General features: G+C 32.5%; 2 long non-coding RNA genes across 2 annotated transcripts; one reads left to right on the top strand and one right to left on the bottom strand.

The window, feature by feature from the left end:
- Positions 1-567: 567 nt before the first annotated feature.
- LOC143058710 (uncharacterized) lies at positions 568-5,828 on the top strand. The gene is made up of 2 exons (XR_012973202.1): positions 568-1,271; positions 4,621-5,828. It is a non-coding gene; the product is annotated as an uncharacterized LOC143058710 (long non-coding RNA).
- An 8,092-nt stretch (positions 5,829-13,920) lies between these two features.
- LOC143058768 (uncharacterized) lies at positions 13,921-17,445 on the bottom strand. The gene is made up of 2 exons (XR_012973223.1): positions 17,141-17,445; positions 13,921-14,448 (listed from the first exon to the last, which is right to left on the bottom strand). It is a non-coding gene; the product is annotated as an uncharacterized LOC143058768 (long non-coding RNA).
- Between the last annotated feature and the right edge of the window lie 543 nt (positions 17,446-17,988).

Genomic DNA, 17,988 nt, shown 5'->3' on the forward strand with positions numbered 1-17,988 from the left:
ATCGACATCATTGATTTAAAACTATTTGGGGTTTCATTTTGTCTGATTAAGGCCAGAAAATAATTTCGTTCTCACGAAATTTGTAAAATATTATTTATAGTCATTTTTTTAAACTCAGTTTCTACTTTTGTTCGTTTATGATTGTTGTCATTTTGTAATTTCCAACCTTTAATTTGAACTGTATTTATTTTTCCGATGAATGGCATTTCGGATAGTGTTGTCAATGATGTAAAAATCTGTATACTGTTCTTCAATGTTTAAAATTCTCCACTCCAACCATATACCATATACCATATACCATTCAGCATTCACCTTTACACTTTACCATTCACAATGCACAACATAAAAAGCTAAATAACAAAAATACAGAACTCCGACAAAAATTCTAAACGGAAAGTCTCTAATCAAATGGCAAAATATAAAGCTCAAACACATCAAACGAACGGATAACAACTGTCATATTCCTGACTTGGTACAAGCATTTTCTTATGTAGAAAATGATGGATTAAACTTGGATTCATAACCCATTCCTCATACACCATAATAACATAACCTATTCCTCATACACCATTCCCTTTATACCAATATATCATACATAATTCCCCCTTTCTCTTTCATATTTGTATCATATACGATTCGAGCCTATTTAAAATAACGCTCATTGTAGTGAGTTTCAGAAAATATAAATTTCGAAATATCTTAACATTGAGAATACAAACTTCAACTGAAAAACCATACAGCAATTATCGTACTAGATACCAAATTTCCTATTACACCATACAGTATTCCCGATTACACCCTACACCATTACACCAAACACCATTTCTTATATACCGTTGTGCCATTCCCCATACACCATTGCCCAATTCCCCCTTCTCCTTTATATTAAACTCATACACAATTCGAATCATTAAACATTACTCTCGATGTAATAAGTTCGAGGGAATTGCAAATTTGAAATATCTTAACAATTATAAAACAATGTACAATTTGAAGCCTAAACAGCATTCATCTAGCCAGATTCACAATTATCCATTGCACCATACACAATTTCCCATTACAGAAACAAAATGAATTGAATCTGTTACAAAATGCTGACATAGGCGGAGATTGGACGATTGACATTGATCAATTTTCATGTGGGTGATGCACTGCCTATAAAATGATTTTAAAGCCCTTCAGAAGTTTATAGTGTTTCTGTCAATCCAACTGTTGACAAGTAAACTATTTAACAATGTTAATGTTGAGGCTTGGTGTTATCTTTGTATTAGGTATGTACAATTATTTTTTAGAACAATTTTTATCTATAACTTTATGCTGCATTTCAATCGTTTCAACAACAAAGTGATACATGGTTTAAGTTGTCTAAGATAGTGGTTGCAGTGTTCTTCTTTAAATGTTAGGCACATGTAAGAATACAAAAATGATAAGTGGTAAAATCACGCAAAAAAACTGAAATCGTTTATATAATATGTATATTTCTAAAATAAAGAGTTAAAATCTGTCTGGCATGACGTAACAAATACAAATCAAATAATTCTAATTTATATATAACTAATGTAGGACAAAAAAAACACAACATCATTCACATGTAGTTTCCGGTTGCTGTACCTGTTACCTTCTGTAAATCCTTCCTTTATCATGAGAATCTGAAATTCTTCTAATATATGTTTTCGTATACTTTTCCAATCATGCAATTGTTCTTCATACTTTGTCATCATCTGTTAGTTTATGCGTAACTATAGTTAAGTGAATAAAATAATTTGTTATTGCATCTGTATCTCCGTTGACCACTGAAAGCCTATAGTCTTTTAACTTTAAGCCAAACTATGTATTATTGAAATCGTCAAATTACAAATTATCCACTTTGCTAACATTTATAAAGTAACCTGAATGGAATATGTATTCTACGAATAAGAACTTCCTTTTGTATATGAAAATTTTGTTTGTTTGTAACGCGTTCAATAGTTACGAATAATGGCAAATTGGGATAAACTTCAAACAAACAACCATTAATACATTTGAAGCTGAAGCGATATCATTTCGATATAACAACATCTGAATAAAGTGCAATACAAAATGCTCTTGTTGAAAGTATCAGTTATGTTTCTAATGTTTTGCGGTTGGAAATACCATATTTTAGTACATTGTCAGAAATTTTAATGTTTTAATTGTTTTACCTAACAAAAGTTACTCGGGAAACCTTGCTACAAACAATGCTATGATATATGTTCTTGTTGGAACAAATATTCTGCGTTATTCCGTCAAGAACAAATATGGTTATTTTTCTTTTAGTGGAAATAATATTCCATGGTATTTCTTCATTTTTGGAAATAATATCATAAAGGAACTACCATTCCATGACACACTCAGTATAGTGTTGTTGTACAGGTGTATACCAGCTGTTGAAAAATCTGATCATTAACTGAACCAATACTAATTGACTGCTATCGGATTGTCTGAATGTTACTGAATTTACCATAAAGTCTGAAAGTGAAGTAATTGAATTTGACTTAATAACTAAATGTTCTGAGTTACAAGAGCTGTTCAGACAAAACTTGTCATTATAACATCGGTTCAGTCTATGTTCAGAATGTCCAGTAGTTGTTTTGTACATGTACACACCAACAGCATTATGAATTATCTGATGGTCTGAGATGCAACTGATTAGTACTAAATTTACCGCAGTTAATAAATCAGAAGATTTCCGGGAATTATTTTGTTTTAACTTTTCTAGATGATGTTCTGATCAGAAAGCCCGTTTAAAGAAAATGTTTACTACTGTTTAAGTTTTTATATATATATATATATTGACTCTTAAAATTCAAGAGTCTATCTGAAATTGAGGGTAAATTATTTGGTCTCCCAAATACCGTTTCGATCCCTAACATCACTGAAGAGACATATATTGTCGAAATCTAGATCTGGGGTGTGTTTAGTATTAAATTTATATTAAGATCCATTTTGTTACATCTCGTGATCAATTTTATTTGGCAATCGCCAATGGCAGTCAGCAGGGTTTAAGAACATCAGTTGTTCGACCTGTTAGTCAAATGCGTATTGTTTAAATATACTTTTTCACTTTTTTGGTCTTTTGGAAAATGTTGTTTGTGCTGTATTTAAACCCTTATACAACGAAATTTGTTTTACATGCACACGTATAAAAATTGCGGTTTTTATCCAACGCAATCATAGGTTTGAACGTAGTTTTCAATTTAGACTCGTTTATATATATCACAGTAGCATGGGTTCGAATCCCGGCGAGGATAGAACCAAAAATTTGCGAAAGCTTTCGCAAATTTTTGGTTCTTCCCTCGCCGGGATTCGAACCCATGCTACTGTGATATCGTGACACCAAATCGCCTGCACTGCAGCCGTCCCGCTAGACCACACGACCACCTGGGCTCTCAAAAAAGAGCTTTCGCTTGCCGCGTGTTACCTTTCCTCGTCAGTTTTAATCTAGCGGCGTACTACAGTACATGATATATAAGGCATGAAGATGTTTTTGTTACAGATCAGCTAAATTATCTATAGTAAAGGATCCTACAAATATATATACAAGTCCAAATTGAAAACTACGTTCAAACTTATGATTGCGTTGGATAAAAACCGCAATTTTTATACGTGTGCATGTAAAACAAAAGGAGTAGGTTCAGGAAGACCCCTTTTGGCCCCAAAATATAGCAGTATTACAAAATTGTTAAAATGTAAACCTTTAGTTATTTATTGGACAGTAGGTAGAATGCTTCTGCTACATAAATATGGGCTGTTTTTGACAATACAATGCACATATATCTGGTACTAGCACCATTAAGTCATGCTAAATTACTGAAATCCTCATAATTCTAGCATTTTAGTTAAATTTTAGACGGTTTTCGTGTAAAACGAAAGTGGCCGCATTCGTGTTCATCCTTAATATTGAAATGTAAGTTGTATTTTGCGATAATACATAACATATATAAAGGTTGAGGATGAACACGGATGCGGCCACTTTCATTTTTACCAAAAACCATCTGAAAAGTGACATTTTTCGGCATATTAGGTAGATTTTTCATATTTGAGCTTGAATCGGATCGTTTTTAATGACTAAATCTGTTAAAATCTTTCACATACAGTAATTAATTCAAATAAAATAGACATTTAAGTGTTTAAAAAGTGGTCAAAATCTTTCGTCAGATGAACCTGAAATTTGAGGCCAAAATCGGTCCTTACCGGACCTTATCCTTTCGTTGTAGAAGGGTCTAAATACAGCACAAACAACATTTTCCAAAAGACCAAAAAAGTGAAAAAGTATATTTTAACAAAACGCATTTGACTATCAGGTCGAACAACTGATGTTCTTAAACCCTGCTGACTGCCATTGGCGATTGCCAAATAAATTGATCACAAGATGTAACAAAATGGATCATAATATGAAGTTTGTACTAAACAGAAAAACAATAAACTTGCAGCAAAGATGTTATACCACAAACATGAGGTGCAAATTTTTTTTTGTACACCAGATACGGATTTTGACAATAAATGTCTCTTCAGTGATGTTAGGGATCGAAACGGTATTTATGTATATTATGTATATAATATATCTACAGCAAAATAATTCACATGTGTTTTAATTTACAGGCATATCTTTAGAAGGCCTTCAAAACGAAATACATGAAGGTCCAGCCAAACGAGAAGCAGATGAATACACTAGAAAATCCAGACCAGCTGACAAACGACCTTGTCCTGATGAAATGCGTGATGATGGAACAAGTTGTTGGAAAGATTCATATGGAAGAGGTGCAGGTCGTGTTCCTGATAAAGAAAATTGCTCCTCCAATCAAAGAGACGATGGGACAAGTTGTTGGCTGGATAGCTATGGGAGAGGTGCGGGGCGATTGCCTGATAAAACACCATGTCCATCTGGAATGCGAGATGACGGTACCAGTTGTTGGAGTGATGCCCATATATATGGAAAGGGATGTTGTTGCACAATCTTCGGGTGCTGTAACAACTGTAAGAGTGGTTACCATGACGATGGATGCACGTGCAGAAAAACAGATATAGGCATAAAGTTGACACTTTTCCAACGACAAGGGTGTAAATCAGATGAAGAGATGAATGGACGTCTTTGCTATCCCAAATGTAAAGCAGGATACCATGCAAGTGGATGCTGTATATGCACACCAAATGGTGGCCCAGGTATACGGAAAACCCTTGCACAAAGGCAAAGTTGTCGTAGTGACGAAGAAAGAGTCGCCGAACTGTGTTACCCTAAATGTAGAGATGGTTATAGACCTGTAGGATGCTGTATTTGTGAACCAAAGGACGGACCTGGTATAAAGGTTACACTTCCGGCGCGACTGTATTGCAAGGATAATGAAATCAAACTGAATGGCGTTTGTTGGGAGACATGTCAAAGTGGTTACAGTGATAATGATAATGGAGGCGTCTGTAGGAAAATTTAGAGATAACTATTGAGCACAAAACCTGAACTTGTCATTATAAACTATCTTCTTCTCTGTTTGATCATATAATAAACTTTTTTGCAGTGTTATTTAATATATTTATCTTATACACGGTTATCGTTATGAATAGTTAGATATATTGAAAAATGTCACTGAGAAAGAAATACTAGTAAAAGGGAATGAATACTTAAAGACACTTAGAGGGTAATGTACAATCAAAACTACTTTGAAACACAAATTTGATATGGAAGTTTGACTGCATCCGAGGAAAACCGAGATATATTACATCCTAATTTTTACGATGATGTTGTTCATAGAGCACGCAATTTTAGATACGATCCATGTTAACATAGTAATATTAAAATAAACTGTAATAAGATCTTTTAATTTTGTGTTTAATTGGTACAAACATTGATTGTACTATTGGTAAATTAAAAGGCAACTAAATGTTGTATGGTCCTATATGGTGTCGATATGTCGATATGTTTTAGTGTTGCACAAAATCATGTCTTTTTCATTCTGTTTATGACGTATTAATACTAAATCTATCGGATGTGGGTTGATTGAAATTTTCGTTCATGATGCATGCCTTTTCTAATTAGTTGTTTCTAGCTTTGGAGTAGCTAGCTAAGAAAAACTCCGAGTAATCTCAGTTGTGTACATAGTGTCTTATTGTGCTTTGTATAGTTGTGATAAGTTTAGCACTTTTCAACTGATTGTTGTAGTTTGTTCTGAAGTTGTGCTGATTTTCCTCGGAGTTCGGTATCTTTGTTATTTTAATTTTTACATCAGGGGATGGTTGGTCGCCCGCACATATGTGTAATCCTGCCACATTCTGTATGTGCCTCTCCAAGTCAGGAGCCTATAAGTCAGTGGTTGTCATAAGTTATTGAATATTATATCGTTTTTTCGTTTAGTGTATAACATATAAATCAACTCATTGTTATCTCCTTTGAATTGTTTAACATTTCCATTTCGAGTCTTTTATTATAACTTGCTTGGATATACGGGTTTAACTCAGTCTTTAAGGGTATACGATGACCTACAGGTTTTAACTTCTACGTAATTTTGTCTCTGGGAGAAAGTTGTCTAATCGGGAAAATTACCCCATCTACTTATTTTCAAACAGAAAGGGTCGATACAATACAGGAACGCCGCAAATCGTCACATCTTGTGTAATATAGAAATAAGAAGATGTGACACCAATACCGATAAACAAATCGCCATCATGTGACCAAAAGCGTAACAGTAAAAACGACTCTAGACCACCGTATAGCCTTAAACTATAAGTAAAACCATAGTAAAGGCTCCGAAATGATAAAATGGAAAACAATTCAAACAAGGAACCTACCGGCCTGATTTATGTACAAAACACTAAACGTGGAACAAATATGATATACAGCAACAAACAACAACTACAGAATTGCAGGGTCCTGACTTGGGACCAGCACATACATAATGTGAATAAATACAAAGAAACAATAATATATCTGTCATCATCACCAAATGCTCTTAAAAAACCAAACATCAAAGAAAAAGATACCGATATGACACAAGAAAGTCACTGTCTACATATTGAAACGTATATCATGTCACACTATTTTTTCTCCTTTTTAATCTAGATCAAGAAATATCAAGGTATTTCTAAAAACTTGTTATTAACTCAATTCATGCGGTTGAACACCTACTTCGTCAATAAATCTCGATACTTGCGATAATATAAAGTTAAAGTTAAAGTTTTGACTATTTTGTTATATCTATCAGAATATCCCTGCTGTGAAAGTTTTTTTAGTAACGAATGTGTCCTGTTTATTTACATATACATGTAAGACGTCACTTTTGAACATAAGAATTATACTATATAAAACATGTCAACGGAGATTTACCATTACGAACAAGATAAATAAAAAATCAAAAAAGGAAACCATGTATTTAGGGAAATTCGATTATCAAGGAAAAAAGAAGTCATTGGTCATTATTTATTCTTGATTAAGTATGAATGAGTGTAGGTGGATAATTTGCATTGAATTAAATAAAAAATGGATCTTTTACAGAAAATATATCATCTTAGCAACCCCAGCCAAAGCTTAAACATCTACCAAGTAGTGTATTGTAAGGTCTTTATATAGCCTTGATATAAATAATTAGTTGAGTTATTTTTGCCAAAGAGAGAATGTAAAAATGGACGCGTCCGTTTTTTTTTGTACATGTTCCTGATCATATAAGTATTTGAACAATACGCGTATGGTCATGATCATATGCGCATAATCGTATGGTTCAACCATACGTACATGGTCGGACCATATGAGTACTATGTTTTGGTATTAACAGACCGGACCATATGAGTATTTAGACCATATACGTATGTTTCGAATAATTCTAACTTTGCAGGAACATACAGCTCATTCTCTGAACAACAAACGACACAAGTTACTATCTGAATTCTTTTATCTTTACATAGTGTCTGAATCTTGGTGTATCTGTTATCTTGCATTCGCTAAGAGTCAATTCAAATCGCCTTTAAACTGCCGATATTCGTCCGTAAGTTAAACGACATGCGTTTGGGGCATTTAACTTTTTTTTTCTGTTTTTTTAATTTTTTTTAAATAAATAAATATTTCAGAAACAAAATTTCTTCGTATTTCTTCTTATTTTTATTTAATGGGTGTGTTCTTGTTCCTATTCAAACGATCTTACAGTCTTTGCAAGATCATATGTATAGGACCAAGAACACATGAACATATTGACTAAAAAAACAATTATAATTGAATGACCAAAATGCCTGTGATATAAGTAATTTACTTATATTGTTTAAGAGATCATTTTGATATATCTTGAAGTGATTTTCCTAAGTCGACGTATTGCGTTTTGGAAGGACATATCGATAATGACTATTAACAAATAATTTTACTATAATTTTTGCTTGTAAGTAATATTCACATTATTTAATTAACCATGTAACAATGACCACCATATGATTGTATAAGTCAAAATTTCATTACAAATCTAAATTCATTTGACACTTTTTCAACGTTTATCTTGTTCATTATCCGGACCATGCATGTATGATCGGACCATCTGAGTATGGTTCAATTACAACTTGGTCTGGAACATACATACATGTAGCTATAACTCTTATGTAATAATACTTAATTGATATGAACATTAAAGAGTTTGTAAGACATTTAATGGGAGTTGTTAAATGCGGAGTCCAACTGCTTATGTCAGCTTTAAACTAGGTTATCTTGTGAACCAGCAATCTACGTGTACATTCAAAAGCCATTTGTTTACCAATCGCGGTTCTTGATAGAAAATTAGAAAACTTTATTTTCTGACATCGTAGTGTTGATGTGAGTTTAACAATAGGCCTTCTAAGTGAAAGGTCATCATTTCAGTGCACCCCGGAGACTGCGGATAGCAAAACTTGCAGATCACATACATGTTAATGTCAGTCAGGAATCTGATGTTCAGTGGTTGTCTTTTGTTGATGTGGTTTCTCGTTTCTCGTTTTTTATATAGATTAGACCCGTTGGTTTTACCGTTTGAATGGTGTTACACTAGTCATTTGTCGGGGCCCTTTATAGCTTGCTGTTCGGTGTGAGCCAAATCTCCGTGTTGAAGACCGTACGTTGACCTATCACTACTGGACGAAATAACAACTGTCCATACCAGTAACAGTCGTTCTAAGACTGTAATTGTTTGTTAAAGTTGTAACAGTTGTAAAATTTTACTGTTTCAGTTATTTTATGACTGTCCCAACTTTTAAAGTGTTTGTCTCCAACATAAATCGACTGCAACAACGCTAGAAATAGCTGTCACAAACATTAAAGGACTGATACAACTAATTTCAAGTTGTAACAGTTGGTTTACAACTGTCCCAACTCGAAAAACGTTGTAACAGTCATAAATACACTGTTAAAACGCCGAAAATGTTGTCACGGTTATAATACGACTGTTGCAAACTTTTGAAAGTTGTTACAGTTATTTAATAACTGTTCCAACACGCAAAACGTTGAAACAGTCGTAAATAAACTGTTTAAACGTCGAAAAGGTTGTTACAGTTAAAATATGATTGCTACAACCATTATACAGCAACAGTTTAATAATCCATAAGTGTCGCAACTTTCAAATATTGGTAGTCATTTTATAGACTTAAAAGTTACGGATACCAAATTTCTATCTGACAGTCCGGGATAGGTTAAATCATTTTAAATACAATTACATCGTGTGCAATTTTTTAAAAAGGTTGTTATAAAAAAAAGACACAACTGCCATACCCATTTAATACATTAGTATAAATAGAAACTGATTGTAAAAACAAAAACATATTGAAATATCTGCCGCTGAAAATTTTGGGATTCCCCGTTTATCTGGTAAATGTTGTAAATTAATAACTCAATTGACACTCCCTTGTCTCGCATCTCTTCGAAAAAAAATCAGACCACCGTTAGAGATACCTGCAATTTCATATGGGACTGGTTTATGCGCATTTAATGCTTAAACACAGTTACATGCACCTGTTAGATAAATTGAACAAGGTGTCTCAATTTATTTGTAAAAAAATGTATCTTATAATATCATATAAGACACTTTTCGAAATTATCATAATGACAACGTTTTAATTTTTATAACCTTGTTGTGAAATCATTCATGCGGAAATTAGTATGGCGTTCATTATCACTGAACTAGTATTTATTTGTTTAGGGGCCAGTTGAAGGACGCCTCCGGGTGCGGGAATTTCTCGCTACATTGAAGACCTGTTGGTGACCTTCTGCTGTTGTTTTTTTCTATGGTCGGGTTGTTGTCTCTTTGGCACATTCTCCATTTCCATTCTCAATTTTATGTAAGGTTTTACCTCCAATACCCGTAGATTTACGAATCACATAACTTCATAATAACGGTCAATATACTATAAACCCAGCGGGAATATACACACTTTTTATGTAAGGTTTTACCTCCAATACCCGTAGATTTACGAATCACATAACTTCATAATAACGGTCAATATACTATAAACCCAGCGGGAATATACACACTTGTCAAACTTATCCCCGTAGAAAACTGCCGAGGGCTTAGTTCATACGACATGGACACTTTTAGAATTAATTTGTTTGTTTTTAAGTTCTTGTGACTATTTGAAAAGTATACAAGTTACCGTACTCGGTTCTAACAATTTTGATTTATAAATACAAATAAAATCTCAGTTATGCTGAACTTTCAACGCATCTTTTGTAGCTATGGAAAACACTGAAATATTCGTTAATGTCTTGTATCTAAATTAATTTATATTATTTACCGGGTTTTTTTAATAGTCTAGTCAGATTTACTCAGCTTTGTACTGTTATTGTACCGAGTGGTGTCTTATTTGAGGTTCAAATGTCTTTATTAATAACTCTCCACATGGACGCAAAAATATTAACCATCGAGTTTATATTTCGCCGGGTTTTATCACATATATAAACCTGCATGTATAAGTGAGGTAAATGTACCATGTGAACAGACATGACAGAGATATATTTTTTTCTGAGACAAGTTCGTCGATGGACGATGAATAAATTAGATGACAGGGAATTACGTCACCGTAATAACTATTTTACATTGTAGTGATACAAATCAGGATATATTCTGCTATCATACTATTCTAATATAAATGAAGGACTGCTGAACCAACGCCTCTAAAGTTTCGTGAAGGTAGAGAATCCTTAAATGGATAAGGATGTATGCAGGGTTGTCAAAAGAAATTCTAGTATAAAGTGCAGTGCAAGTGCATGGTAGACACTCTTCTGTAATAACTGATTTTTCTAATAGATTGGATTCGAGTAGGCATTCGTAAAGTCCTTCAAAACATTCTTGAGATATTCTTCTGCATGTATGTAACACTGATCTATTAAATATTGATTATTATGTTGGTAGTCATATATACATCTATGGTATTTTGGTTCCATATGGTATTTTTTTTTGGATACACTGTATCATGTGTATATCAGTTTTTTTTTAATATTTTTTCTTTTATGCTAGAATTGTACATGAAAGTTGCACCACCCTGACACAGGTTTATTTTTCAATGTATGTAGTGTGTTTTGTTGCTTGCTGTTTATCATATTTGTTTGTATGTAGCTTTTGTATATAAATCAAACTATCATCACTGTAGGGCTTCTCGTCTGTTTTTTTTTACATTGACGGTGTTGCGTGCAAGGCAGAACCCTTTATATAGGGTGCTCATTATGAAGTATTAGTTTTGATCATTGTTGAAGGCTGTGGAGTAACCTATTATATAGCTAACAAGCACATCACTTGGTCTACATGGTCTATGGTTGATGGTTGTCTCATCAAAATTCATACCACATCTCCTTATTCAAATTAATGAAAACCATGAAAATGTGCTCATTGTTAGATAAAGCTGGCCAATCAAACATGTACACCTAACATTCATGTCATATGCCAAAAAAAATAGTGATCCGATACATGTACAATGTACATGATGTAGCTTATCACTTTTTCATAGTTCGTTCTCATGTTGTACTGTTATACCACTGTCCCAGGTTAGGGGAAGGGTTGGGATCCCGCTAACATGTTTAACCCCGCCAGGCGCCACATTATTTATGTATGTGCCTGTCCCAAGTCAGGAACCTGTATATTCAGTGGTTGTCGTTTGTTTATGTGTTACATATTTGTTTTTCGTTCATTTTTTTTCCCCATAAATAAGGCCGTTAGTTTTCTCGTTTGAATTGTTTTACATTGTCTTATCGGGGCCTTTTATAGCTGACTATGCGGTATGGGCTTTGCTCATTGTTGAAGGCCGTACGGTGACCTATAGTTGTTAATGTCTGTGTCATTTTGGTTTTTTGTGGATAGTTGTCTCATTGGCAATCATACCACATCTTCTTTTTTATATCACATCTGAGAAACATTGAAAAATAGACAAAACCACAAAAATTCAACATTGACCAATGAACCCATGACATTTAGCTCAATGTCTGATGAACCCTGCCAGTCAGACATATATGACATAGACTCAATTGTTCCATTCTGTCTATACATGTACATTAAATATACATGAAGTTGATCTACTGGAGTACTGTATAATATTAAGGCCAAAATAAATTTATTGCATGTTTCTGGTTTCTCGACCATACATGTACCTCGTTTCTAGCCTACCCGAAACAATGTATTCATCATACATGTACATGTCATATTCATCATTTGATGTCTTTCCACATCAGATAACTTGTGTGAATGATAATTACAAATAATACTCATCAGTAAAACATATCAGAAACCAAACTTTGAAACGACTAAGACTGCACAGTGTATTATCTGTCAAATATGGGAAATGTTATCACAGTACACATGTACATTAACAGAAAAAAGTTGAGAACTTTAAAAACAAAATTTTTTAATAGAATAAAATGTTCTTAATTTTTTGGAGAGTGAAATAGGAGACACACAATTATTTATTTTGGCCTAAACTGAAATTATCCTTAATCACTTATCCATGAAATGTCAGGGTCAGGTCAGCTCAACCTGATAGACCAGTAGACCTTGCAAGATACTCATATTTCTGGTATGAATTGTTTTACATTGTCATTTCGGGGCCTTTTATAGCCGACTATGCAGTATGGGCTTTGTTCATTGTTGAAGGCTGTACACAGTACAGTGACCTACATGTATAGTTGTTAATTTGTGTGTCATTTTGGTCTCTTGTGGAGAGTCGTCTCATCATGCTTATTGGCAATCATACCAGTGTAACCACATCTTCCTTTTTTATATCATACATGTATATACAAAAATAATTATCCAATTACAAAATGTACATGTACTTGTATAAGAGAGCATCTCACTGTTATAAAAACAGTATTTTTTTACAAGTACATGTAGTCACTAAACAATGAAATGAGGTCAGGTGCAATGGACATATAATGACAGGCTGAAACTTCATAACATATTAGCTATCTGAATACCGACAAGATAAGAAGCATCCAGCTCTTTTAGCTTTTAAAATGTAAAGCTTTATAAAAAAGTTTACGTCATCAGCCCAAGATTGTAATACCTATGTCCTGCATACAATCAACTTTAAATGACTTTTGTGGAAGGCAAGACAATAAAATGTTAAATGATACTTTGAAGTACATGTATTGTTTAATATTTTTGACTAGTATAAAATGCCAGTTTCAGAATGAACATTAATTTAGATGATAGATTATATTTATATACTGTATGTACATTCAGATCGCGACTCTTATATAAGTACAGCAAGCAGTCATTTGACATCAACCAACGTCCATGCAAGGGCTGTAAATGCAGTCAAGGTCATTAAAAACTTCCGTCATCATGACACTTACCAATAGTGACCGACCACGACAGACCCTCATGGGTAATCAAGGTTGTGTAACACCCCCTGGTACATATAGCTAACAATAGGAATGCAAGCATTAACTTCTATAAATTTCACACAAACCAGATATTCTCAATATCCAAATTCATATAAATTTATTATCCAAGGTATTCATGAATTCAGATATGATGCACTATTGATATTCACTGAAACTGATTTTTTTATTAATCCAATTTGCTATTTTTGAATAACTATCCAAGGTATTTCATAGAATTCAAATATGATGCACTATGATATTAATATTCCCAGAAAACTTTGAATTCTCTTAATTCCAAATTATTATTTCAATTTCAAATAAATTAATTATCGAAGGTATTCACTGTCATCAAATAATGTAGTCTTTCTTTCAAATTGTAAGTTTGCTATTTGTACAATGCACAATTTTCTTCTTGTCCAATTTGATATGAAATCCCAACAACATCATGGCATATTGCTGTAAGCCCTATTTGTTATTTCCAACAACAATAAGTCCATTAGTCCACTGTTTCACAATTTACAGCTACAGGTATGCGAGATACTTAGTGTCACCTATACATGCTATATGTATTTCCTTTTTTTGCCGGCTTCATAATCTGGCTGGGAATCATGCTCAAACCAATGTGAATTCTACAAACGAAAAAACATAAATTAAGAATAAAGTATTGAAACTTATCTAATATTGTATAATTATCATGATTATAATTACTTAATAATTCTTTAAATTTATATAGAAGATATACTCATGTATAAATACTAGAGATCATAATTTTCTTGACAACAAAGTTCTATGATGTACACAAATGAATTTACGAGACTTATACAATTGAATTTATATGTATTTATATTTATATTTTGTGTCATGAATGAATAAACCTTTTTTTTTTTATGTAAATCATGAAATGTAGAATCTTTGTTCAAAGGTTAACCCTTTCTTTAATTTAAACATTTTTAGCAACCTAAAAAAGCTAGTATTTCCTTCTTATGATTAGCAGTAAACTTTGAGTTTAATTTGACATCTTAAATGTTACCCAGTATACTTTTTACTAATTACAGCTTGTATTAAATAATGCTTTGTAGTTTATTTAACCAGACAACATATTTTCTTTATTTTATATTAGTTATTTACCCATTTTTATGTTGATAAATCAATACTTGGCTGCATGACTTAGACATGTTAGATAAACTTTTAAAACTTTTAATATAATATCCAAAATAAAAGATTATATCCTGTTGTTTCATATTTTTCATAATTTTAAATTACTTTCAATTATAAATTTATCCACAATTTGAAAAGGACATTTAAAATTTATTAATATCATTATATAAAAATCATCTTCAATACCTATGACATTTTAATTTTCATCCCTCAAAGCAATAAACTCATGAAACTGTTGTGTCTTAATCTGTTTATTACATATAACATGTATACAAGAAGTCCTGATAATTAACTTTTCAGTGTTAACATCCTGATTATTACCTTTTCTAATATCACATTTACATGGTCATGAATTCAGGCTCAGTAAATATATTTTTAAAATTATTTATTTTGAAGTTAAATTAAACATGTAAAACATGTTTAGTATGTTTTAAACCAAATTGATCTGAGCATGGAAGTAATATTTAAATATTACTTCCATGTGAGACATACCATGTAGTTAATTAAGTTAATTTTTGTAATTCAATATCTATAAAATTCATAAAATGCTTAAGTTTAGGCCATGTTTACATAACATAATATGCTTACAGATAGATTTTTTGTATCCGCCCACATACATGACGTACTGAATGTTTCAACATATGAAATTAAATATAAATAAAATATTTTAGTAATTTGGAAAAGGCAAAATACATGTATCTGAAATCAGATGTGATTATACAGGATGAAAGGAGATGTGGAATATACATGTATATATCAATGATACAGCAACCAAACAATGAAGTAGTCAAAGCACAATTTAACACATGTAGAAAAATATGACTGTTGAATGGAAAGTCCTTTAACAGTGGAATAAATTAAAAGACACTTGAAATATGTTTAAAAGGAGATGATTGGTATATATATATATATATATATATATATATGCAAAAGAGACAGCAGCCCCCAGACCAAAACAAGTTAAAAGGCATAATTGAATTTTGACTAACCATGCTAACCGGGCAAATGTTATATAAAAAGTTAAACTGACAGAGTTCACATGAAAATAAAAAGTTAAGGCCACACTGATTTGATTAATAGTTATTTTGATTGATAATATAAGACATGCTTTAGAATTATAAAATATATCCATGTTTTGTTAATCATGACTCAGAAATTATTTTAAAAATATACTCAAACATGCTAGTTTCACATTTTACACATAAATATTTACTTTGTCATAATATTCAACTTGAATTTTCTCAATTTAAAAAAAATCCAGTTAGAAATATTTCAAGCAAATTTAGGATGAATCATGCAGTTTTCAATACATTAACATACAAGTCAGGACAGGAGCCTGTAATTCAGTGGTTGTCGTTCGTTAATGTGTTACATATTTGTTTTTCCTTCATTTTTTTTATATAAATAAGGCTGTTAGTTTTCTCGTTTGAATTGTTTTTCATTGTCTTATCGGGGCCTTTTATAGCTGACTATGCGGTATGGACTTTGCTCATTGTTGAAGGCCATATGGTGACCTATAGTTGTTAATGGCTGTGTCATTTTGGTCTCTTATGGACAGTTGTCTCATTGGCAATCATGCCACATCTTCTTTTTTATATACAATATAAATATAGGTTTTGTAGTATAAGGCCATCCAGCAAAATTAAAACCATTGTGAATGCCCCACATCATCATGTAGGGTTTAACACAGTAAGACGATGAACACGGGTGGATCCAGCCATTTAAAAAAAAGGGGGTCCCAACCCAGGATAAAGGGGGGGGGGGGGGTCAAACTAAATGTACCCTTTCAAATGCAATTGATCTTCTAGTCCAAATAATTATGACGTCTTGTGTCGAAGTAAGGCGTCAAAGAAAAAAAATTATAATAGCCTTTCAAGACGTCATAATTATTTGGACTATTGATCTTCCAAAAAAATGGGGGTTACAATCCCGGGAACAATTTTTACAAGCCCAAATTCTTACTTTGCCTTTGAACATGCTACATTATATATATAAAGATGTGTAATATGCACGAGTGAGGTGATATAGAGAAACCGATATAGAACGTCGATTCACACCTGAAGCAAGAGGGTAGGCACGAAATGTGCACATTTTCGCTTCAAAATCGTGGATCCATGATTATTCTGATAGACATGCTTTAAAATATTGTTCATTTCTACTCACCGATTGAAATTTCCAGGTCATCCGTTATATTGTATGTCGTTTCCCTTCTACATATCTACCATGGCATGTCTACGATTTTTTGTAAAGTTTGCAGACCCGCTATTTCTGCCGACAAGGGTACAATAACGTCAAATCGTTTACGGGTGAAGAATATGATTTCCGTTTTTAATAAAACTTGACAGATTTGATTTATTATCGTCGGGAAATGTCCCTAATGGATAGCAATTAAAATTAATCAGCTTTATTATTCTGTATGATATATACATGTAACTTAGTCATATTCTTTTAAATTTACTTCAGGTACCCCGACGTAGCAATTTGAAATTAAGACAATTAAATCAATCTTCTGCAATAATATTTTAATTCTACTTTTAAACGAAGGCTTTTGGTATAAAACAAGTTATAAAAGACTCTTGAATAGACTGAATAAAAAATAAAGATAAACCGTCAAACGCACAAGTCCGCCACAAATGAACAGACATAATTATAATGCCATAAACGGAATACGGCAAAAGACATAGAACGATCGCAAAATGATTAAAAAAAAAAACAACAACAACATAAGATGAGGGATCATATAAATTATGGGTAATTTCACAACTGTATCACCAGTACGTGACACTTAAATAAAATACATTTATCCATTTATCCTGTATCAAACTTTGAGAAGGTGCACCTTAGACGTGTACACATTGTTTTAACATTCGCAACCGTCACACTAAAATATTTGTATTACATATTTACCGACTGTAACAACCCATGAAATGTTTGTTTTAAACATTTTACGACTGTGGCAACCTTTTAAAAGTTGTAATGAACATTTATTGACTGTAACAACCTTTAAAAAG

The sequence above is a fragment of the Mytilus galloprovincialis genome, chromosome 14 (assembly GCF_965363235.1).
Source record: "Mytilus galloprovincialis chromosome 14, xbMytGall1.hap1.1, whole genome shotgun sequence".
NCBI classification, from domain to species: Eukaryota; Metazoa; Mollusca; class Bivalvia; order Mytilida; family Mytilidae; genus Mytilus; species Mytilus galloprovincialis.